A 24,933-nucleotide genomic window follows, 5' to 3' on the forward strand; every position below is an offset into this window, starting at 1 on the left:
TTGGGATATAGCCACCCCTAAGACCACATGCTTATATATCTTACCTTTTCTCCTTTGCTTTTTGCTTCTCTTTTTTTTTCACAGCTATTTGTAAGGCCTCCCCAGACAGCCATTTTTTGTTTTTTTTTTTTTTGCATTTCTTTTCCATGGGGGTGGTCTTGATCCCTGTCTCCTGTACAATGTCATGAACCTCATTCCATAGTTCATCAGGCACTCTATCTATTAGAGCTAGGCCCTTAAATCTATTTCTCACTTCCACTGTATAAATCATAAGGGATTTGATTTAGGTCATACCTGAATGGTCTAGTGGTTTTCCCTACTGTCTTCAATTTAAGTCTGAATTTGGTAAAAAGGAGTTCATAATCTGAGCCACAGTCCACTCTTGGTCTTGTTTTTGTTGACTGTATAGAGCTTCTCCATTTTTGGCTGCAAAGAATATAATCAATCTGATTTCGGTGTTGACCATCTGGTGATGTCCATGTATAGCGTATTCTCTTGTGTTGTTGGAAGAGGGTGTTTGCTATGACAAGTGCATTTTCTTGGCAAAACTCTATTAGTCTTTGCCCTGCTTTATTCCGTATTCCAAGGCCAAATTTGCCTGTTACTCCAGGTATTTCTTGACTTCCTACTTTTGCATTCCAGTCCCCTATAATGAAAAGGACATCTTTTTGGGGTGTTAGTTCTAAAAGGTCTTGTAGGTCTTCATAGAACCGTTCAACTTCAGCTTCTTCAGTGTTACTGGTTGGGGCATAGACTTGGATTACTATGATATTGAATGGTTTGCCTTGGAAATGAAGAGAGATCATTCTGTCGTCTTTGAGATTGCATCCAAGTACTGCATTTCGACTCTTTTGTTGACCATGATGGCTACTCCATTTCTGAGGGATTCCTGTCCACAGTAGTAGATATAATGGTCGTCTGGGTTAAATTCACCCATTCCAGTCCATTTGAGTTCACTGATTCCTAGAATGTCAACATTCACTCTTGCCATCTCTTGTTTGACCACTTCCAATTTGCCTTGATTCATGGATCTGACATTCCAGGTTCCTATGCAATATTGCTCTTCATGCATCAGACCTTGCTTCTATCACCAGTCAATCCACAGCTGGGTATTCTTTTTGCTTTGGCTCCATCCCTTCCTTCTTTCTGGAGTTATTTCTCCACTGATTCCAGTAGCATATTGGGCACCTACTGACCTGGGGAGTTCCTCTTTCAGTATCCTATCATTTTGCCTTTTCATACTGTTCATGGGGTTCTCAAGGCAAGAATATTGAAGTGGTTTGCCATTCCCTTCTCCAGTGGACCACATTCTGTCAGAATTCTCCACCATGACCCACCTGTCTTGGGTTGCCCCACGGGCATGGCTTAGTTTCACTGAGTTAGACAAGGCTGTGGTCCTAGTGTGATTAGATTGACTAGTTTTCTGTGAGTATGGTTTCAGTGTGTCTGCCCTCTGATGCCCTCTTGCAACACCTACCGTCTTACTTGGGTTTCTCTTACCTTGGGCGTGGGGTATCTCTTCACGGCTGCTCCAGCAAAGTACAGCCACTGCTCCTTACCTTGGACGAGGGGTATCTCCTCACTGTCGCCCTTCCTGACCTTCAATGTGGGATAGCTCCTCTAGGCCCTCCTGCACCCGCTCAGCCACCGCTCCTTGGATGTGGGGTTGCTCCTCCTGGCTGCAGCCCCTGGCCTCGGGCGTGGGGTAGCTCCTCTCAGCTGCGCTTAGTGCGCCAGTCACAGCCCCCTGCAAGAAGAGATAAGAAGGACTTCCTCAGCAATCAATGCAAAGAAATAGAGGAAAACAACAGAATGGGAAAGACTAGAGATCTCGTCAAGAAAATTAGAGATACAGGGAACATTTCATGCAAAGATGGGCTCAATAAAGGACAGAAATGGTATGGACCTAACAGAAGCAGAAGATATTAAGAAGAGGTGGCAAGAATACACAGAAGAACTGTACAAAAAAGATCTTTATGACCCAGATAATCACAATGGTGTGATCACTCATCTAGAGCCAGACATTCTGCAATGTGTCAAGTGGTCCTTAGAAAGCATCACTATGAACAAAGCTAGTGGAGGTGATGGAACTCCAGTTGAGCTATTTCAAATCCTGAAAGATGATGCTGTGAAAGTGCTGCACCCAATATGCCAGCAAATTTGAAAAACTCAGCAGTGGCCACAGGACTGGAAAAGGTCAGTTTTCATTCCAATCCCAAAGAAAGGCAATGCCAAAGAATGCTCAAACTACTATACAATTGCACTCATCTCACATGCTAGTAAAGTAATGCTCAAAATTCTCCAAGCCAGGCTTCAGCAGTATGTAAACCATGAACTTCCAGATGTTCAATCTGATTTTAGAAAAGGCAGAGGAATCAGATATCAAATTGCCAACATCCGCTGGATCATGGAAAAAGCAAGAGAGTTCCAGAAAAACATCTATTTCTGCTCTATTGACTATGCCAAAGCCTTGACTGTGTGGATCACAATAAACTGTGGAATATTCTGAAAGAGATGGGAATACCAGACCACCTGACCTGCCTCTTGAGAAACCTGTATGCAGGTCAGGAAGCAACAGTTAGAACTGGACATGGAACAACAGACTGGTTCCAAATAGGAAAAGGGGTACGTCAAGGCTGTATATTGTCACCCTGTTTATTTAACTTATATGCAGAGTACATCATGAGAAACGCTGGACTGGAAGAAACACAAGCTGGTATCAAGGTTGCTGGGAGAAATATCAATAACCTCAGATGCAGATGATACCACTCTTATGGCAGAAAGTGAAGAGGAACTAAAGAGCCTCTTGATGAAAGTGAAAGAGGAGAGGCAAAAAGTTGGCTTAAAGCTCAACATTCAGAAAATGAAGATCATGGCATCCCATCACTCATAGGAAATGGATGGGGAAACAGTAGAAACAGTGTCAGACTTTATTTTGGGGGGCTCCAAAATCACTGCAGATGGTGACTGCAGCCATGAAATTGAAGGACGTTTATTCCTTGGAAGGAAAGTTATGACCAACCTAGATAGCATATTCAAAAGCAGAGACATTACTTGGCCAGCAAAGGTTTGTCTAGTCAAGGCTATGGTTTTTCCTGTGGTCATGTATGGATGTGAGAGTTGGACTGTGAAGAAGGCTGCACCGAAGAATTGATGCTTTTGAACTGTGGTGTTGGAGAAGACTCTTGAGAGTCCCTTGGACTGCAAGGAGATTCAACCAGTCCATTCTGAAGGGGATCAGTCCTGGGTGTTCATTGGAAGGAATGATGCTGAAGCTGAAACTCCAGTACTTTGGCCACCTCATGCGAAGAGTTGACTCATTGGAAAAGACTCTGATGCTGGGAGGGATTGGGGGCAGGAGGAGAAGGGGACGACAAAGGATGAGATGGCTTGATGGCATCACTGACTCAATGGACGTGAGTCTGAGTAAACTCCAGGAGTTGGTGATGGACAGGGAGGCCTGGCATGCTGCTATTCATGGGGTCACAAAGAGTCGGACACGACTGAGTGACTGAACTGAACTGAAGACCACATGGAACAGATGTACCTCCTCCAGGGGAGCTTCCCAACCCAAGGATCAAATCCACATCTCCCACACTGCAGGTGGATTCTTTACTATCTGAGCCACAAGGGAAGCCCAAGAGTACTGTAGAGGGTAGCCTATCTCTTCTCCAGGGGAACTTTCTGACCCAGGAATTGAACTGGGGTCTTCTGCATTGCAGGCAGATTCTTTACCAGCTGAGCTACTGGGGAAGCCCAAAACAGAAGTAACCTGTAATTAAATTAGCACATTCTGGAGTTCCCACAGAAAAGGTCAAAACCAATAACTAACTAATTTCCTAACCAAATAAATTCTGTTTCCTGTAAAAAGAGCTTTTTTCTTCTTATTATATCAATAATATCTTTTGTGATACCGGCATTGCTTATTTTTATTCTATTTAATTCTCAAAATGGCCCTGGGAATTAAGCTAACCGGCATTTTACACAAGGAGAAACTGATACTTGGGAGGTTAAATTACACATCTAATATTACACAACTAATAAATGGCCAGGTGGAATTTTGAGTCTTAATCTTCTGGCAGTCTAATACCTTTTCCAGTACTTGTACTGCTCTCCACTGGATACGGGGCTTTAACACTAAGCTATTTGTTTGCAAACTGAGGCCATTATTTCAGCCACTAGGTCCCCAGGGGAAATGCAGTACACTTCCTCTAGCCATCAGCATTCTTCTGCAAGCAGCTCTGGCTGCAGCAACTCTCCTTGGTCAAGAGAGTAACTGTGAGGCTGACCATTCTCTTAGGAGTCTGGGTGGTGTGCTTTGTTTCACTTGGATAAGAGATGTTGGCAACTGAGTAGGAACTTGATCTCTAAAACAGGAAGACAAGAGTTTTCTGAAAAGCTGATTAATTCAGCCTCAACACAGTGACACAATTAATTACTTTAAAGCTTGTGGTATTCAATTATGAGGTGTTTCCACAAAGAAAAACCACTATGTTCTACTTTTGAAACAATTTGTATCTTTAGCTTAGAGACAGCTCCAAATCAAGACATTTCCAGAGAGTTCCAAGTAATAGAAGTATACCACCACTACCTAAATATAGCTTTGGTTTTTCTAACCAGCTTCTTTAAAACCGTAAGACTCTGTAAGTTCCCTATATATGCAAAAAAATAGCAGAAACACTTCCCGTATGAGCTAACAAACAGCATTTTACAACCAACAATGATGACTCTCAGACTAAGGGTTTTCTCCAACAGTGGGAGTATAAAATCTCAGGCAGGAGGAGAAGGGGGAGACAGAGGATAAGATGATTGGATGGCATCACCGACTCAATGGACACGAGTTTGAGCAAACTCTGGGAGATAGTGAAGGACAGAGAAGCCTGGCATTCTGCAGTCCATGGGGTCGCAAAATTGGACACCACTTAGCAACTGAACAACAAATGCCCAGACTGCAGATGTGGCTGAGCTTCCCAGGTGGTGCTAGTGGTAATAAAGGAGCCATCTGCCAATGCAGGAGATGTAACAGAGGCAGGTTCAATCCCTGGATTGGGAAGATCCCCTGGACAAAGGCATGGCAACCTACTCCAGTATTCTTGCCTCGAGAACCCCATGGACAGAGGGGCCTGGTGGGCTATAGTCCACGGGGGAATGAAGAGCCGGATGTGACAAAAGTGACTCAGCACAGCACACAGCCCACACAGAAGTAACTAACTACCAGTGTGAGAGGAAGGGACAGGGAGCCTCCCTCATCCAACGGTGACCTGGACTGGCAGGTAAACACCCCAGCTTCTTTGTCTCCAGGGCAGAGCAGTTCTGAGCTGTGCTTTGTCTCTCACAGATGCTTAGATATGTAAGCATCCAGGCTAAGAACCTGCTGCACCCAAGGTAACAAGCGTGGCAGACATCTTCTAGAAACCATTGCTGGGAAGCAAAGCCTCACTTTAGAGATCACTAAACAAGCACTCACAGGCAGAGCAAGCTGGCATAGACACAGAGAATCTGCTGAAGTCTAGCCCAGGAAAGGACAAGAGAATAGCAAGGACACACAGAAAACACGAGCAGCTCCAGAAGAAGGAACCAGATCAGACTCAGGCTGGAGGATCGCAGCCTGGGGATTGAGTTCTGAATCCCAGTCCTCCCTTCTCTTCTCTCGGTCTGCTTTGTCTCATTTTGTGTCAACATCAAAATATTTTATTGTGGTGGCTTTATAGCAATAATATCTGTTAGGCCTAGTTCCTCCTTAGAGTTTTCTTCTTTTTAATAACTTAGTCACATGCACATGAATTTTAGAGCAAGTTTATCAAATTCCTCAATCAGTTCAGTTCAGTCGCTCAGTCATGTCTGACTCTTTGTGACCCCATGGACTGCAGCACCTCAGGCTTCCCTGTCCATCACCAACTCCCCGAGTTTACTCAAACTCATATCCATTGAGTTGGTGATGCCATCCAACCATCTCATCCTCTGTTGTCCCCTTCTCCTCCCACCTTCAATTTTTCCCAGAATCAGGGTTTTTGCAAAAGAGTCAGTTCTTAACATCAGGTGGCCAAAGTATTGGAGTTTCAGCTTCAGCATTGGTCCTTCCAATGAATATTCAGGGCTTATTTCCTTTAGGATGGACTGGTTGGATCTCCTTGCAGACCAAAGGACTCTCAAGAGTCTTCTCCAACATCAAATTTCAAAAGCATCAGTTCTTCAATGCTCAGCTTTCTTTATAGTCCAACTCTTACAACCATACATGACCACTGGAAAAACTATAGCCTTGACTAGATATAACCATAGCCTTTGTTGACAAAGCAATGTCTCTGCTTTTTAATATGCTGTCTGGGTTGGTCAAACTTACCTTCCAAGGGGTAAGTGTCTTTTAATTTCATGGCTGCAATCACCATCTGCAGTGATTTTGGAGCCCCAGAAAATAAAGTCAGCCACTGTTTCCACTATTTCCCCATCTATTTCCCATGAAGTGATGGGAGCAGATGCCATGGTCTTTGTTTTCTGAATGTTGAGTTTCAAGTCAACTTTTTCACTCTCCTCTTTCACTTTAATCAAGAGGTTCTTTAGTTCTTTGCTTTCTGCCATAAGCGTAGTGTCATTTGTATATGTGAGGTTACTGATGTTTCTCCCAGCAATCTTGATTCCAGCTTGTGCTTCATCCAGACCAGTATTTCATATGATGTACTCTGCATAGAAGTTAAATAAGCAGGGTGACAATATACAGCTTTGACATACTCCTTTCTTAATTTGGAATCCGTCTGTTGTTCCATGTCCAGTTCTAACTGTTGCTTCCTGACCTGCATACAGATTTCTTAGGAGGCAGGTCAGGTGGTTTGATATACCCATCTCTTTCAGAATTTTCCACAGTTTGTTGTGATCCACACAGTCAAAGGCTTTGGCACAGCCAATAAAGCAGAATTAGATGTTTTTCTGAAACTCTCTTACTTTTTTGATGATCCAAAGAATGTTGGCAATTTGATCTCTGGTTCCTCTGCCTTTTCTAAATCCAACTTGAACATCTGAAAGTTCACAATTCACATACTGTTGAAGCCTGGCCTGAAGAATTTTAAGCATTACATTTTTAGCATGTGAGATAAGTGCAATTGTGCAGTAGTTTGAGCATTCTTTGGCATTGCCTTTCTTTGAGATTGGAATGAATACTGACCTTTTCCAGTCCTGTGGTCACTGTTGAGTTTTCCAAATTGCTGGCATATTGAGTGCTGCACTTTCACAGCATCATCTTTTAAGATTTGAAATAGCTCAACTGGAATTCCATCACCTCCACTAGCTTTGTTCATAGTGATGCTTCCTAAGGCCCACTTGACTTTGCATTCCAGGATGTTTGGCTATAGGTGAGCGATCATACCATCGTGATTATCTGGGCTGTGAAGGTCCTTTTGTATAGTTCTTTAGTATATTCTTGCCACCTCTTCTTAATATCCTCTGCTTCTGTTGTGTGTGCATTAGTCACTCAGTCGTGTCTGACTCTTTGCGACCCCATGGACTGTAGCCTGCCAGGCTCCTCTGTCCATAGGATTCTCCAGGCAAGAATACGGGAGTGGGTTGCCCTTCCATTTTCCAGAGGAACTTCCCAACCCAGAGATTGAACCCTGGTCTCCTGCATCGCAGGCAGATTCTTTACTGTTTGAGAGACAGGGAAGTCTTGGTCCATATCATTTCTGCCCTTTATTGAGCCCATCTTCACATGAAATATTCCCTTCGTATCTCTAATTTTCTTGAAGAGATCTCTAGTCTTTCTCATTCTATTGTTTTCCTCTTTTTCTTTGCGTTGGTCACTGAGGAAGGCTTTCTTATCTCTCCTTGCTATTCTTTGAAACTCTGCATTCAAATGGGTATATATTTCCTTTTCTTCTTTGTCTTTTGCTTCTCTTCTTTTCACAGCTATTTGTAAGGCCTCCCCAGACAGCCATTTTGCTTTTTTGCATTTCTTTTTCTTGGGGATGGTCTTGATCACTGCCTCCTGTACAATGTCACGAACCTCCATCCATAGTTCTTCAGGCACTCTGTCTATCAGATCTAGTCTCTTGAATCTATTTGTCACTTCCACTGTTTAATTATAAGGGATTTGATTTAGGTCATATCTGAATGACCTCTTCACTTTCACCCTTCACCTTCACCTTGTCCTGTTCTCTTCATTCACAGTTATGTTGCTCTTTAGTTAGTTCTTCAAAAATGTCAAGGTTTCTGTAGCTTGAAAGCCTTCCACAAAGTTTTCCTTCCACCTGAACTGCTCTCAGCACAAGGCACCATTAGCATAACTTGTATTTATAGTATCTCTTCTTCAGACTTGTGGTTGCCAAGGGGCAAAAGGTTGGGAGAGGGAAGAAGTAGGAGTCTGGGGTTAGCAGGTGTATGCTTTTATATAGAGAATGGATAAACAACAAGGTCCTACTGTGTAGTAGAGGATCTGTACATACAGAACCTCTATATTCAATACCCTATCAAAAAGCACAGTGGAAAAGAGCATTAAAAAGGAATGTATATGTATGTATAACTGAATCACTTTGCTGCAACAGAAATTAACACAACATTATAAATCAACTTTGCTTCAATTACAAAATAAAATAAATTATCTGTTCTTTAGTGAAACCTTCCAAACCCACTCACACAAGCCATACGAGGTTAGGTTTCCCTATTATATGCTCTGGCTAATGGAATTCATAAATTTGTCAGGATCTGCTGTGTTTTATTATATTAATGTAATAGAAGGTTATCTTCCTGCTGAAGACCCAAAAATAACCCGAAATCTGTTATCCTCATAAATGAATATGCTTTAAAATAATACAAATCATGTCAAACTACAAGGAGAGTTCTAGAGGACAGAGAATAAATTCTTCTGCCTCAGCAGTTTGTTTGGAGACTAAAATTTCCTCATAGGTTTGCTACTCAAGGGGTTCAGCCTTCTTTTGAATACTAAACTGTGATTCAGTAGAAGTGCCCCCAACCTGCATGAAGAATGGGGCAAATCAATATTCGCATTATTGTCTGGGGTGTGGGGGAAGAGTGGGAGATGAATGCCCAGATGAGGTAGAGATCTTTCCACTTGAATATTCCAGATCCTGAGTTATTCTTGATTCTGCTGTAGATCAGCATCTTAGAGCACCTGCCTCTCCACAGAGCCCAGACTACCTCCAGTCCTCCGGTGATATTATATTGTCTCTGCTGTGAATAGTGTGCAACTAGATTTTGGTAGAAAATTGCATTGCTAGAGCTTTTATCATCCATTGACACCTCTTTCTAGGAGGTGAGTGACTGAGAGAAGTCTCAAGACTTAAGGAGAGGAACACATCCCTTAGGCTTTACTAGCTGTTACCATTAGAAATTAGTCCCCAAGTTATCCTATCCCTCAAAAGCTGATTTTCATGGTAATGATTTTACATAGTTACTGAAAAAAACTTCCCATTCTTAAAGAATTTTGTCCTCTCAGATAGGCAATTCCTTTTGTGCCTTAGTTTATAGTAAGTTGGACAATTAATAGCAATATGGAACTACAAAGCCCTTTTTCATGCTTTCATATACCTTTTTATAAGTTTTTATCATCTATAATTTCTAGTCATGCTGTTTTTTTAACAAATAGAAACAATTTGATTAAACCACAGACTTTGTGTGTATATGATTGGGTCAGGAATATAAGAAATCATTAAATATTTGCCTTTTGGAATGGAATTAGAGGCAGCTTGACATTGTAAAGCAATGTATACCAGAGAATGTGAGGAATATGGGCCCAGGCTGACCTCTTAAGATATTGGCATCTGGTACTTGTTAAGAAATCTTATCCTAGCCTATGGGACAGGACCTAGGATTTGTTCTAAGACCAAAAATATAGATTCTCAGAGGGGCCAAGCTTACATTAGCAAACGCCAGAATGCCTTTCTTCATGATCCAGGAATGGAAGCCTCCAGTTGCTGGTAGGTTTTATTTTTTCAGAGGCAACTCTTCAGCTCTGGGGTTGAGAGCAGCAAAATGAGGGAGAAAGAAGTAATGCGTATTTGCTGCCAGCAGTCTTTGCTAGCCTGCCTATCCGTAGGGTGAATGACATCAAGTTTGCTGAACACCCGATTTAGTGTGTGTAATTTGTTAGGTTGTGTCTATCTAAAGTCAATAACTTCACAGCTCAACTGAATATGTCCCCACAGGAATGTCAAGTCCATGAAAAGAGGTACAATATCTATTCAACACAGTATCCCCACGGCCTAAAACAGTGTTGAACATGTTATAGGCACTCAGTAAATCTTTACTGGATAAGTGTTATTTGGTTTAATCAACAAAGAACATATGTTATGTCACCACTAAAACTCAGTTTATATGTTATGATAATTATTAAATTAACTATTCACTAATAAAGGTTGTAGTTACCTGTGCAGAATATAACTGACAGTCATATAGAGGTGTGCTGTTTTGATCTCCCTTAGAAAAAGAACTTCCCTCTTATCTTCAAAGCCTATAATGCCTAGAATCTCCAGGATCTGCCTTAGGTTTTCTACCAAGGCCATGTTCTTCCCAAGCAGCCCTCATACCATGAAAGCAGATCTGGTTATTTCCAAGACTACTCTATCAAGCAGTCTTTGGGATAGAGCTTCCTGGTGAACAGATTGAGAGTTTTTTAGATCTACATGTGATACAGAAGTACTTGAAGAAATAAAAAAAAAAAAGAAAAGGAAAAAGAACTTCAATTGACCATATACAAACCTTATATAATATAAAAATTAAGTCAATATGAATCAAAGACCTAAGTAAACAACTCTAAAGCCATTAAAATCACTTTAAAAGTATAGGAGAAAATCTTTGTGACCTTTGGTTAGACAAAGATCTCTTTTAAAAAATTGATAAGATGAACTTCATCAAAATCAATAACTTCTATTTTTTGAAAGATGCTGTTAAGAGAAGAATAAAACAAGTCACAGACCTGAGAAAATAATCTGCAACTCACATACCTGACAAAGGAATTGTAAACAAAATCTCAAAAGAACTCTAAAACTCAATAGTAGGAAAAAAGCAAATCAAACAAAAAACAGGCAAGAAATCTGAACGTAAATTTCATCAAAGAAACATATATCAAGGAAAAGTATGAAAAGATTCTCAACATTATTACTATGAAGGAGATGCAAACAGAAACCACAGTGAGATACAAATAAAAATCTATTAGAATCTATTACAGTGCCTAAAATTTTAAAAAACTAATCATATTAAGTGCTAGGATGTGGAGGAGCTGAACTCTTCTATACTTCTAATGGGAAGACAAAATGGCAAAACTCTGGAATATTGTTTGGCAGTTTCTCAAAATATTAAACATAAACCTACCATGACCAGCCACTCTACTCCTAGTTATTTACTTATGAGAAGTGAAAGTAGATGTTCACAAAAATTTTATACACAAGAGTTAGTATTTCTGCCATAGATGACACCACCCTTATGGCAGAAAGTGAAGAGGAACCAAAAAGCCTCTTGATGAAAGTGAAAGAGGAGAGTGAAAAAGTTGGCTTAAAGCTCAACATTCAGAAAACTAAGATCATGGCATCCAGTCCCATCAGTTCATGGCAAATAGATGGGGAAACAGTGGAAACAGTGGCTGACTTTATTTTTGGGGCCTCCAAAATCACTGCAGATTGTGATTGCAGCCATGAAATTAAAAGACGCTTACTCCTTGGAAGGAAAGTTATGACCAAGCTAGATAGCATATTCAAAAGCAGAGACATTACTTTGCCAACAAAGGTCCATCTAGTCAATGCTATGGTTTTTCCAGTAGTCATATGGACGTGAGAGTTAGACTCTGAAGAAAGCTGAGCGCCGAAGAATTGATGCTTTTGAACTGTGGCGTTGAAGACTCTTGAGAGTCCCTTGGACTGCAAGGAGATCCAACCAGTCCATTCTAAAGGAGATCAGTCCTGGGTGTTCTTTGGAAGGAATGATGCTGAAGCTGAAACTCCACTACTTTGGCCACCTCATGTGAAGAGTTGACTCATTGGAAAAGACTCTGATGCTGGGAGGGATTGGGGGCAGGAGGAGAAGGGGACGACAGAGGATCAGATGGTTGGACAGCATCACTGACTCGATGGACGTGAGTTTGAGTGAGCTCCAGGAGTTGGTGATGGACAGGGAGGCCTGGTGTGCTGCAGTTCATGGGGTCGCAAAGAGTCGGACAGGACTGAGTGAACTGAACTGAACTGAACTGATAATACCCCAAACTGAAAACCACCTAAATATATATTAACCAGTGAATGGATAAACAAATTATGATAGATTCGCCTTTACAATGCAATAGTACTCAGCAATAAATATAAGTCATCAGTATTCCATGGTGTAAGAAAGCAGATCAACAACTGCCTGTGGTTGGAGTTAGGTATGGACAGGAAGAAGCAGGAGAAAGAGCAATTTTTTAAGGAGCAAGAGGAAATCTGGATGTGATGGAGATATTTAATATCTTAATTGAGATCATAGTTTCAAAGGTGCGCACATATGTCAAACTTCAACAAACTGAACAACTTAAATACATGAAGTTTTAAATTCTATGTCAATTATACCTCAAATCTCTTTTATTAGGCAGTATATCAGTGATTTTTGATTATCCACTCTCATCACGGATACGCATAGTGCTTTTACAAACATCACCTAATACTACATTTATCACTTTCTAACTAAAAACTGATTTACTGATGAATAGATGAGATTAGATTTGTAATAGATTCAGAAACTCATGAAAGTAAAGGCAAAATAATATTGGCTTAAAAATACGATTTTATGTTCTCATTTAAAGTGCTCACAAGTGGGCAGTCCAGGGAAGAATAGCAGTTTTATAGAGTTGTCAGGAACCCAGGATTCTATAACTTTGACTGCATCATAAGTTAAGGTAGCTCTTTAAGAATAAGCATTATTAAAGCCATTCCAGTAGCAGGAATCAAACCCCTTACGATTACACAGTGGAAGTGACAAACAGAGTCAAGGAACTAGGATCTGATAGAGTGCATGAACAGCTATAGATGGAATTTCGTAACACTGTATAGGATGATCAAAACCATCCCCAAGAAAAAAAAATGCAAAAAAGCAAAATGTTTCTCTGAGAAGGTCTTACAAATCGCTTAGAAAAGAAGAGAAGTGAAAGGCAAAGGAGAAAGGGAAAGACATACCCATCTGAATGCAGAGTTCCAGAGAATAGCAAGGAGAGATAAGAAAACCTTCCTATGTGATCAATGCAAAGAAATAAACAATAGAATGGGAAAGACTAGAGATCTCTCCCAGAAAATGAGAGATATGAAGATTTCATGCAAAGATAGGCACAATAAAAGACCAAAATGGTATGGATCTAACAGAAGCAGAAGATATTAAGAAGAGGTGGCAAGAATACACAGAAAGCGTTAGTTGCTCAGTCGTGTCTCACTCTTTGTGACCCCATGGACTGTAGCTTGCCAGGCTCTTCTATCCATGGAATTCTCCAGGCAAGAATACACAGAAGACAATACAAAAAAGATCTTAATGACTCAGATAACCATAGTGGTGTAATCACTCACCTACAGCCAGACATCCTGGAGTATGAAGTGAGCCTTAAGAAGCACCACTACGAACAAAGCTAGTGGAGGTGATGGAATTTCAGCTGATTTATTTCAAATCCTAAAAGATGATGCTGTGAAAGTGCTGCACTTATTATGCCAGCAAAATTTGGAAAACAGTGGCCACAGGACTGGAAAAGATCAGTTTTCATTCCAATCCCAAAGAAGGGCAATGCCAAAGAATGCTCAAACTACTGCACAATTGCACTCATCTGCAGATGGTAACTGCAGCCATGAAATTAAAAGACACTTGCTCCTTGGGGGGGGGGGGGAAACTATGACAAATCTAGACAGCATATTAAAAAGCAGAGACATTACTTTGCTGACAAAGATCCATATAGTCAAATCTATAGTTTTTCCAGGAGTCATGTAAAGATGTGAGAGTTGGACCATAAAAAAGACTGAATGGTAAAGAATTGATAATTTTGAACTATGGTGTTGGAGAAGACTCTTGAGAGTCCCTTGGACTACAAGATCAAATCAGTCAGTTCTAAAGGAAATCAACCCTGAATATTCATTGCCAGGACTGATACTGAAGCTCCAATACTTTGGCCACCTGATGTGAAATGGCAACTCATTAGAAAAGATCCTGATGCTAGTAAAGATTCAAGGCAGGAGGAGAAGGGGATGACAGAGGATGAGATGGTTGGATGGCATCACAGATTCAATGGACATGAGTTTGAGCAAGCTCTGGGAGATGGTGATGGACAGGAAAGCCTAGCATGCTGCAGTCCATGGGGTCTCAAAGTGTCAGAAATGACTGAGTGACTGAACAAGAAGTAGCAGGAAATACACAGGGACAAAGATATACATGCTTTTCCCTTTAAGGACATTTCCCACAAATAAAACTGGACACTTTCACCTGCACTTGATAGACCCAAAGTAAGTCACAAGGCCACATATACCTGCAAGGGAGGCTGGGAAATGTAGTCTTTACTCTAGATGCCATTAGGGCTAGCTAAAATCTGATGTGTCATTAGTGAGAAAGAGAGGGAGAATAGATATTAAAAGGCAACTGGTAGGCCCAGATTTACACAGGAGGTAAATAACTGAAAAAATAAATTGTGTAATTTTTCAGTCATGAGTAAATGACCATTTTCAATTCTGACAATAATTTCCATATGTGGATCTCATACATCCACTGTTCATCCTCACTATTCAATAAGCAACAATGAAAGAGGAGGGGAGAGAGGAAGGAAGAGTTTTGAATGTTTTCCAATAGTAATGTTAGTCCATTATTTTCACAGAGACATATAAATGTCTCTCAACATCTATAACTGGTATAAAATGGAAATGAACAAACCACTAGCTTTGTAACAGATTGCTATGTGATGATTAATTAATTTGGTGGTTTTAGTTAGGGAAAGTGATGCATATGTCACACACTTACCTTGTGCATCAATCAAGGACAACTTGGATAGGATCAAGCCATATTAAATAGACATACATATCAACTGTATATTTTTCTGCAATAGAGTTTCTATAAAGTTCAATGGGATCCTTTTGCCATCCATCTTTTCCTCCATCCATGCCAGGGCAGAGATTAATAGAAGGAAATGGCAACCCACTCCAGTACTCTTTCCTGGAAAATTCCATGGATGGAGGAGCCTCATAAGTTACAGTCCATGGGGTTGCAAGGAGTCGGACACAACTGAGTGACTTCATTTTCAGTTTCAAGTACCTACAAAGACCTGTGATTTTCAGATTTGGTAGAGGTATTTTTGCTTGTTCTCATTCCACACATTTCCAATCTTGTTGCCTTCTTATGGGACACAGGGTTAATACAAAGACACTAAGTCATTGCAGTTATACTGAAAAAAGTGTGTGAACAATGGATTGAAGTAGAAGTTGGTGCAGAGGTAGATTAGATTTACACTTCCTATTCTTTTAATCTTGGCCCCTTTGGGAGAAAAGCTACTGCTTCTAATGCCTGGAGATTTAAGATTTTGAAAATCCTGTATTCCTAAATTGCCTAAATTTCTAAATTCTCTGGTTGAAAAGAAAATGGAGGAGAAGTAAGCAGAAAAAAAGGGCATTGTACACTCAACTACTGCAACAGTCTCTTAAATTTCCACTTCTATCCATCTTTCATAATACCATCAGTTTGCACTTATTCATTTGCTCATTAATTAAAAATTGAGTTTCTATATGGTAGCAACCAGGGTCTCTCAAAAGTTGAGAGAGAACTAAGTTAGTTTCATATTTTTAAAATTTTGGGATGTTAAAAGTGAATAGTGAAGTTTCTGGAATGATAGAATAAGGAATGTAGTGAGCCTACTCACACACAGACAATTAACTATTGAAAAAATATATATGTTAAAAATCTTTTAATACATTTTGAGTTTATTTTTGTGTATGGTGTTAGAAAGTGTTCTAGTTTCATTCTTTTACAAGTGGTTGACCAGTTTTCCCAGCACCACTTGTTAAAGAGATTGTCTTTAATCCATTGTATATTCTTGCCTCCTTTGTCAAAGATAAGGTGTCCATATGTGCGTGGATTTATCTCTGGGCTTTCTATTTTGTTCTATTGATTGATATTTCTGTCTTTGTGCCAGTACCATACTGTCTTGATAACTGTGGCTTTGTAATAGAGCCTGAAGTCAGGTAGGTTGATTCCTCCAGTTCCATTCTTCTTTCTCAAGATAGCTTTGGCTATTCGACGTTTTTTGTATTTCTGTACAAATTGTGAAATTATTTGTTCTAGCTCTGTGAAGAATACCGTTGGTAGCTTAATAGGGATTGCATTGAATCTATAAATTGCTTTGGGTAGTATACTCATTTTCACTATATTGATCCTTCCAATCCATGAACATGGTATATTTCTCCATCTATTAGTGTCCTCTTTGATTTCTTTCACCAGTGTTTTATAGTTTTCTATATATAGGTCTTTAGTTTCTTTAGGTAGATATATTCCTAAGTATTTCATTCTTTCCGTTGCAATGATGAATGGAATTGTTTCCTTAATTTCTCTTTCTGTTTTCTCATTATTAGTGTATAGGAATGCAAGCGATTTCTGTGCATTGATTTTATATCCTGCAACTTTACTATAATCATTGATTAGTTCTAGTAATTTTCTGGTGGAGTCTTTAGGGTTTTCTATGTAGAGGATCATGTCATCTGCAAATAGTGAGAGTTTAAAGATCTCAACGTAAGACCAGAAACTATAAAACTCCTAGAGGAGAACATAGGCAAAACACTCTCTGACATACATCACAGCAGGATCCTCTATGAACCACCTCCCAGAATATTGGAAATAAAAGCAAAAATAAACAAATGGGACCTAATTAAACTTAAAAGCTTCTGCACGACAAAGGAAACTATTATCAAGGTGAAAAGGCAGCCTTCAGAATGGGAGAAAATAATAGCAAATGAAGCAACTGACAAACAACTAATCTCAAAAATATACAAGCAACTCCTACAGCTCAATTCCAGAAAAATAAATGACCCAATCAAAAAAATGGGCCAAAGAACTAAATAGACATTTCTCCAAAGAAGACATACAGATGGCTAACAAACACATGAAAAGATGCTCAACATCACTCATTATCACAGAAATGCAAATCAAAACCACTATGAGGTACCATTTCACGCCAGTCAGAATGGCTGCGATCCAAAAGTCTACAAGCAATAAATGCTGGAGAGGGTGTGGAGAAAAGGGAACTCTTTTACACTGTTGGTGGGAATGCAAACTAGTACAGCCACTATGGAGAACAGTGTGGAGATTCCTTAAAAAACTGGAAATAGAACTGCCTTATGACCCGCAATCCCACTGCTGGGCATACACACTGAGGAAACCAGAATTGAAAGAGACACGTGTACCCCAATGTTCATCGCAACACTGTTTATAATAGCCAGGACATGGAAGCAACCTAGATGCCCATCAGCAGATGAATGAATAAGAAAGCTGTGGTACATATACACAATGGAGTATTACTCAGCCATTAAAAAGAATACATTTGAATCAGTTCTAATGAGGTGGATGAAACTGGAGCCTATTATACAGAGTGAAGTAAGCCAGGAAGAAAAACACCAATACAGTATACTAACGCATATATATGGAATTTAGAAAGATGGTAACAATAACCCTGTGTACGAGACAGCAAAAGAGACACTGAGGTATAGATCAGTCTTATGGACTCTGTGGGAGAGGGAGAGGGTGGGGAGATTTAGGAGAATGGCATTGAAACGTGTATAATATCATGTATGAAACGAGATGCCAGTCCAGGTTCAATGCACGATACTGGATGCTTGGGGCTGGTGCACTGGGACGACCCAGAGGGATGGTATGGGGAGGGAGGAGGGAGGAGGGTTCAGGATGGGGAACACAGATATACCTGTGGCGGATTCATTTCGATATTTGGCAAAACTAATACAATATTGTAAAGTTTAAAAATAAAATAAAATTAAAAAAATCTTTTAGAGGTTTTGAAAACTGTCCTATGGAGATACAACAAATAAAAAAAAATATTCATTAAAAAAATCAACTAAGAACTGTGTTTCAGTAGGAACTGTGGCATTTGAGCCAAGGCCAATCCATTCCCACCTATCCCCAATCAGTTTCATGTCATGAGAGTTCTACCCCAGATCTGTGCAGCCAAGATGGGGGACAAGTTTGGATCTACTCCTTCCTCCAGCTCGTGGTAGTCTGTGGCTATGCTTTTATCCTGGAAGGAATAGTCTACTGGTGGTTTGTCTTCAACCCCAACCCCTTGATGCAGAAACTCTATTCTAGGCCAAGAAAATGAGGTCTCTCCTCCCCCATCCAGCCCCATCTCTGGGGTAGATACCATACCCCAGGCACAACAGAAACAAAATGCTGCACCCCAATCATCACCCCCACTTCAGCTCATTTGTAAGAGGCTTTTTGGGTGTGTGTTGGGATGAAAAGGATCCACAAACACTTTATTAGCAAAAGGAATAAAAAATGCAACATGGGAAAAAGAAGAGCTCTTCCTTTCCCTTCAAGGGCAGCATTAGACCTCTAAAGAAAAAGGAGGATTACCAGAGCATGCGGAGTAGACACCAGAGTCTCAGATGGGTTGGAATTCAACAAAAGTGATCCATATACAGGCAGTATTGACCTGCCAGATGTTTAACTCCTCCTGCTCATCTAGAGCTGCCGGGAATTGGGAAGGTATAAAGTCACAGAATATGCAGAGAAGCTCTGCTTTGAAAAAGTGAAAACTTTGGTCCTCTGAGACCAACAGATAGTAGCAAAAATCACATCTGCTGGTCTCTAGGTCCTACTGAAAGGTTGTTGCTGAACTACGCAAGACACCAGGATTCTTGGCCTCCAGAGGAGAAGAATTCAATCCGGGGCCAGAGATGAGGCTTGATCGCTCAGAGCTTTTGTGTAATAAAGTTTTATTAAAGTATAAAAGGGATAGTGAACCCTTCTGACATAGACATCAGAAGGGGGCAGAAAGAGTGCCCCTTCACTAGTATTAGCAATGGAGTTGTATACTTTTTAATTTCTTATTACAGTGAATCAAAAGAATGTCTGGAGTTTGTAAAGACCTTAATAGACCCATTCCCATAATTAACATTTTAAGATAACAGTATTAGCCAGAAAATTTTTTCCAGAAACTGTCCTCAAGCAGAATACATTCTAAGGAATATAGAGGAAAAAAACCATTTGTCTTTTTGAGAATTCCAGATCCCTCTTTCCTTGGGGACCCCCGGACTTCTTATCAACCTGCCTAGGAATTGACTCTCTCATTCCCCCTTTTTCTTTTAGGAGAATTATGTTGCCAAGGGAAAGAGACATTGTTTTCATTCCATAACTACGTCCTGCTGTTTAGGGACATGGTCCCTAAATTACTGAGGCAACATATTCTCCTAACCCTGGTCTCTGATCAGGGTTGGAGGGGGCTGTGCCACTCCTAGGAGCTTGGACAACTATTTGTAACTTAAAAGTTTTCAGACGGTTAGAAACAAACCCTGTTTTACAGTTACAGATGTAAGGCAAAACAGTCATTAAACCAAGACAATGTATAATCAAAATTGAAAGTCATATTTTGTCCATAGTTAAAGTACAAAGTGTTGCACTAGTCCATCTTAGAGTTGTTAGATGTCATCACAGAGTTGAAGAGAGTCCTTTCCTTGAAGTGGAGAAACCCACCAGAGGGAGTCTTCCACTTGAGGAGGGGAGTGCTCCACAAACCCAGCGATTAGACTGATCGTGAAATGTGGCATAGGAATGAGGCCAGGACAGGAAGGCACTGTCTTGTGGGTCAAACAGTAGAATCAGGATTTTTGGAGTCAGCAGAAGTAGGCTCACATAGTTATCATGCCCATCTGAAAAGTACAAAGTCAGAGCATAGAAAGTAAAGACATAAAATGATGTTGCTTAGTTCTGGTCAGGGTGCCACCTCTTAACTCAAGTGAGATACACCCACGAATCAATTCCTGGCACTTTGACAGCTGTGGGAGAAGAAAGAATAACCTGGCAAGGGCCTTTCCAGAGGGTCTCGAGAGATTGGCCCCCAGATCCCAATGTTTTTGTCAGGACCTCAGTTCATGGCTCAAATAGAGACTTGCTTGACTTAGAGGCTGGGTCAGGAGTCACCTCCTGGAGTTCCATTAATGCCTATTGAAAAGCTGAGAGCTGAGTTACATAATTAGCTAATTCTAAGGCTCCAGGTCTTATGTCTGTGCATAAGAAAGGCCTTCCATAAATACATTCAAAGGGGGACAGTCCCTCCTTTTGGGGGGGCAGTCCAAGCCTTCATTTATTATTTGTAAATTTTGAACTAGTCTCCATTTACCATTTGATTTCTTTATACCCAAAACAGGAGTGTTGCATGGACTGTTACAGGGAATTAATAGCCCCTGCTCCTTTAAATTCTCAATGATGGGCTTTAACCTGTCCTTAATCTCAGGTTTCAGTGGATACTGCTTCTTATGTGGAAATAAGTTTGGGTCTTTGAGCTTGAAACCTACAGGAATAACATTTTGTGCTCGGTCCACAGATCTTCCATCAGCCCACACTCTAACTTACATTTTGCTCAATTAAAGAGAGAGAAAGGGAGGGCTCCATATTCATTAAAACAGAGGCATGGACCTTGCTCAGTATATCACTCCCCAAAACGGGTAAGGGAGACTCTGGTACGATTAGAAAGTCATGTGAAAATAGCACAGATCCCCAGTTACAGCTTAAAGAACAACTAAAGTAATACCTTTCAGCTTGTCCAGACAGTTCACTACAGAAGAAGATCAGGAAGAAAGTGGGCCAGGGGCTTCAGTAAGCCCAGAGTAAGTTGTCCGAATATCTAAAAGGAAATCAACAGATTGGTCCCCCACAGTTATTAATACCTGGGGTTCCTCGGATGTAATTAGGATGGGAGCTTGTGTGGGTACCCCTGGGCACCTTCAGTCCTGATTGTTTTGAGAGTCCAACCCCTGAGACCTACACTTCTGAGGGCAGTCTCTCCTCTAGGGCGGTCCCTTGGAGACGGGTCATGGAACCAGGGGCGGCTTAGATGCCTGAGGGGATCCTGCTTGAAGTTCCCCTCCTTTCCACAGTAATAGCAAGCCCATCCTTTTTCACCTGGGTCCCTCTGGGCATTTTTCTCAGGCTGTTTAAGAACGATTCTGACAGCCATTACAAGGGCTTCTGCCTGTTCCTTTGTCTTTTTCTGCCTTTCTTTCTTTTCCTCATATTCCCTACCATAATAGACTGTTTGAGCCAGTTGCAACAGAGTATCTAAAGACTGATTTGGCCCATATGCCTGTTTCAATAGCTTACAGCAGATATCTGGAGCCGACTGAGTGAGAAATCTATCTTTTAGGATCACTCTTCCCTCTTCACTTTTAGGATCAATCTCGGTGAATCTGTGAAGGGCTTTTCTCAGTCTATCTAGGAATTTACCAGAAGTTTTCTTCTCCTCCTGTTCTATGTTTGCCAATTTGGCATAGTTTAAAGTCTTAGCACGCGCTTGCTAAGAATACGTCCTTCAAGAATACATCTGACAAAATGACTCTGATTCCATCTTCCTTTAGCTGTATTATAGTCCCAGTCTGGTTCTATAGTTGGGACCGCCTAATTCCCAATGGAGAATTCCCATATGCTACTTCTATCCATTTCCCTTGTTTTCCACAGAACTGGTCCAATTGTAAAACAGTAATAATTGAGATCCTTCAACCAGCCACCGTTTGCCACCCTCCAATGGATACCCTGGCCATGCAGTATCACATAGGAAGACTAGGTGTGTCTTCTTTAAGCCCTGGGGATCAAATCCATCCCAGTCTCTCAGGATATAGTTCAAAGGAGTGAGGCTGGAATTGTTAGCTACCATCTGTAAGAGAGAGAAAAAGTGACAAGCATCATCTTTCTACCAGAGGCGTCCCTCCCTGCTCTAAATAGGGGTGTAGACAGACTTTACACCAAAGCTTTCCTTTCCTGGTTGGACTTAGTCTGTCTCTTACTGACACAGGCACCGAACTTGTGCCTCCTTGTTCTACCACTGAGATGGGTGGAGATGTACCAGGGGTAGACCTGATGGCATCCCAGACTGATGTCCAGTTCTTCACCATTAAAACCCCGCTTGCCTCTGATGCCACCTAGGGTGCAATCAGAGTAACCTTCCAGAATGCCTCCCAATCTAAGACTGCTGGGGGAAACATTCATCAACTGAGTGCCTGTGCATGACCCTGAGTATATTCCTGACCACAATAAGAACATAAAACTAAGATGTTCCTTCCAACCATCACCACACCAGTAAGCCATAGAAAGAGACGGTGAAGGGCTGGCCAGTGAGGAAAAAGTGATTTTTGTCCTCGAGTTATTAGGGCCAGTCCTTCCAGTTCATTCCCACAGATTCCACAGAAAGAATATCTAAGGAGTTGGGACAAAAGCCACTGGAAAGCCTCCTCTGGCCCACTAAGAGCTAGCTTTACCAAAGGAAGAAACTCATTGTACTTCCAATCTGAGTAACCTTTAACCTCAGAGATGTTCTTGGAGCTAGAGCTCCATCTAGCTTCAGAACTTCTGACTCCTGGCGAGGCTAGGTGCTTCCTGACTACCAATGCAAGTTTGGGACCTAAGTAACAGTACACAGTAACAGCATAGATCACAAGTCCCTTGAAACTCTATGATCTGGCAGATAGGTTAGCAGTTCGAATTCCCAAGAAGTTATGAAATGGTCAAAGAGACCAGAAAGTTTGACCGAGAACGGAGAGTTTGGTCCACACACTTTGCCCATTTCTGGTTGGTCCCTGAGGGAGACATTGAGTGCCTCTTGGCATTGGCAGGTTTCTGCCATAAGCCGTATGAGGTCACCATGGAACTGTAGAGCAGGGCTCCTCACTTTCTTCATTTAGGGCGTGTCATTCATTCACACAAGAACACTGTAGAGTTAGTAAAGTACAGCAGAAAACTTGTTCACTAGGAGAACAAAGAATTAGAGCTCCAAGCATCCTTACCTTGTCCTGAAGAATCCTGGACGAGCCCCCAAGATGAAAAGTTGTTGCTGAACCACCCAAGACGCTGGGATTCTTGGCCTCCGCAGGAGAAGAATTCAATCTGGAGCCAGAAACAAGGCTTGATCGCTCAGAGCTTTTGTGTAACAAAGTTTTATTAAAGTATAAAAGGGATAGAGAATGCTTCTGACATAGACATCAGAAGAGGCAGAAAGAGTGCTCCCTCGCTAGTATTAGCAATGGAGTTATATACTTTTTAATTACTTATTACAGTGAATCAAAAGAATGTCTGGAGGTTGTAAAGACCTTACTAGACCCACTCCCATAATTTACATTTTAAGATAACAGGATTAGCCAGAAGTTTTTTCCAGAAACTGTCCTCAAGCAGGATACATTAATGTTATATCAGTTCAGTTCAGTTCAGTAGCTCAGTCATGTCCAACTCTTTGTGACCCCCATGAATCGCAGCACGCCAGGCCTCCCTGTCCATCACCAACTCCTGAAGTTCACCCAAACTCATGTCCATCAAAATGGTGATGCCATCCAGCCATCTCATCCTCTGTCGTCCCCTTCTCCTGCCCCCAGTCCCTCCCAGCATCAGAGTCTTTTCCAATGAGTCAACTCTTCACATGAGGTGGCCAAAGTACTGGAGATTCAGCTTTAGCATCAGTCCTTCCAATGAACACCCAGGACTGATCTCCTTTAGAATGGACTGGTTGGGTCTCCTTGCAGTCCAAGGGACTCTCAAGAGTCTTCTCCAGCACCACAGTTCAAAAGCATCAATTCTTTGGTGCTCTGCTTTCATCACAGTCCAACTCTCACATCCATACATGACCACAGGAAAAACCATAGCCTTGACTAGACAGACCTTTGTTGGCAAAGTAATGTCTCTGCTTTTGAATATGCTACCTAGGTTGGTCATAACTTTCCTTCCAAGGCATAAGCATCTTTTAATTTCATGGCTGCAATCACCATCTGCAGTGATTTTGGAGCCCCCCAAAATAAAGTCTGACACTGTTTCCCCATCTATTTGCCATGAAATGATGGGACCAGATGCCATGATCTTAGTTTTCTGAATGTTGAGCTTTAAGCCAACTTTTTCACTCTCCTCTTTCACTTTCATCAAGAGGCTTTTTAGTTCTTCTTCACTTTCTACCATAACGGTGGTGTCATCTGCATGTTGCTGCTAAGTTGCTTCAGTCGTGTTCGACTCTGTGAGACCCCATAGACGGCAGCCCACCAGGCTCCCCCATCCCTGGGATTCTCCAGGCAAGAACACTGGAGTGGGTTGCCATTTCCTTCTCCAATGCATGAAAGTGAAAAGTGAAAGGGAAGTCGCTCAGTCGTGTCCGATCCTCAGCGACCCCATGGACTGCAGCCTTCCAGGCTCCTCCATCTATGGGATTTTCCAGGCAAGAGTACTGGAGTGGGGTGCATATCTGAGGTTATTGATATTTCTCCCAGCAATCTTGATTCCAGCTTGTGCTTCCTCCAGCCCAGTGTTTCTCATGATGTACTCTGCATAGGAAGTTAAATAAGCAGGGTGACAATATACAGCCTTGACGTACTCCTTTTCCTATTTGGAACCAGTCTGTTGTTCCATGTCCAGTTCTAACTGTTGCTTCCTGACCTGCATACAGGTTTCTCAAGAGGCAGGTCAGGTGGTCTGGTTCCCATCTCTTTCAGAATTTTCCACAGTTTACTGTGATCCACACAGTCAAAGGCTTCGGCATAGTCAATAAAGCAGAAATGGATGTTTTTCTGGATCTCTCTTGCTTTTTCAATGTTCCAGTGGATGTCTCCCACATTGCAGACAAACGCTTTACCATCTGAGCCACCAGGGAAGCCCATATTGTTATATAATATTAAGGTATATAGAAGGGAAAAACCGTTTGTCCTTTCCTCCTCCTTGAGAATTTTAGACCCTTTTAGAATTTTAGGTCCCCCTTGGGGACCC

The 24,933-nt window shown here is 41.3% G+C and overlaps 1 long non-coding RNA gene across 1 annotated transcript in view; it reads right to left on the reverse strand.

The window, feature by feature from the left end:
- Positions 1–1,152: 1,152 nt before the first annotated feature.
- The window catches only part of LOC147365488 (uncharacterized), a 285,820-nt gene continuing 262,039 nt past the window's right edge, over positions 1,153–24,933 (reverse strand). The window contains exon 3 of the long non-coding RNA XR_015135592.1: positions 1,153–1,747. This is a non-coding gene — a long non-coding RNA (uncharacterized LOC147365488). The remainder of the gene's footprint in view (positions 1,748–24,933) is intronic.

Source organism: Bos grunniens, chromosome 10 (genome assembly GCF_055505025.1).
Source record: "Bos grunniens cultivar Pamir isolate PY7600 chromosome 10, Bosgru_T2T1.0, whole genome shotgun sequence".
In the NCBI taxonomy this organism is placed as follows: domain Eukaryota; kingdom Metazoa; phylum Chordata; class Mammalia; order Artiodactyla; family Bovidae; genus Bos; species Bos grunniens.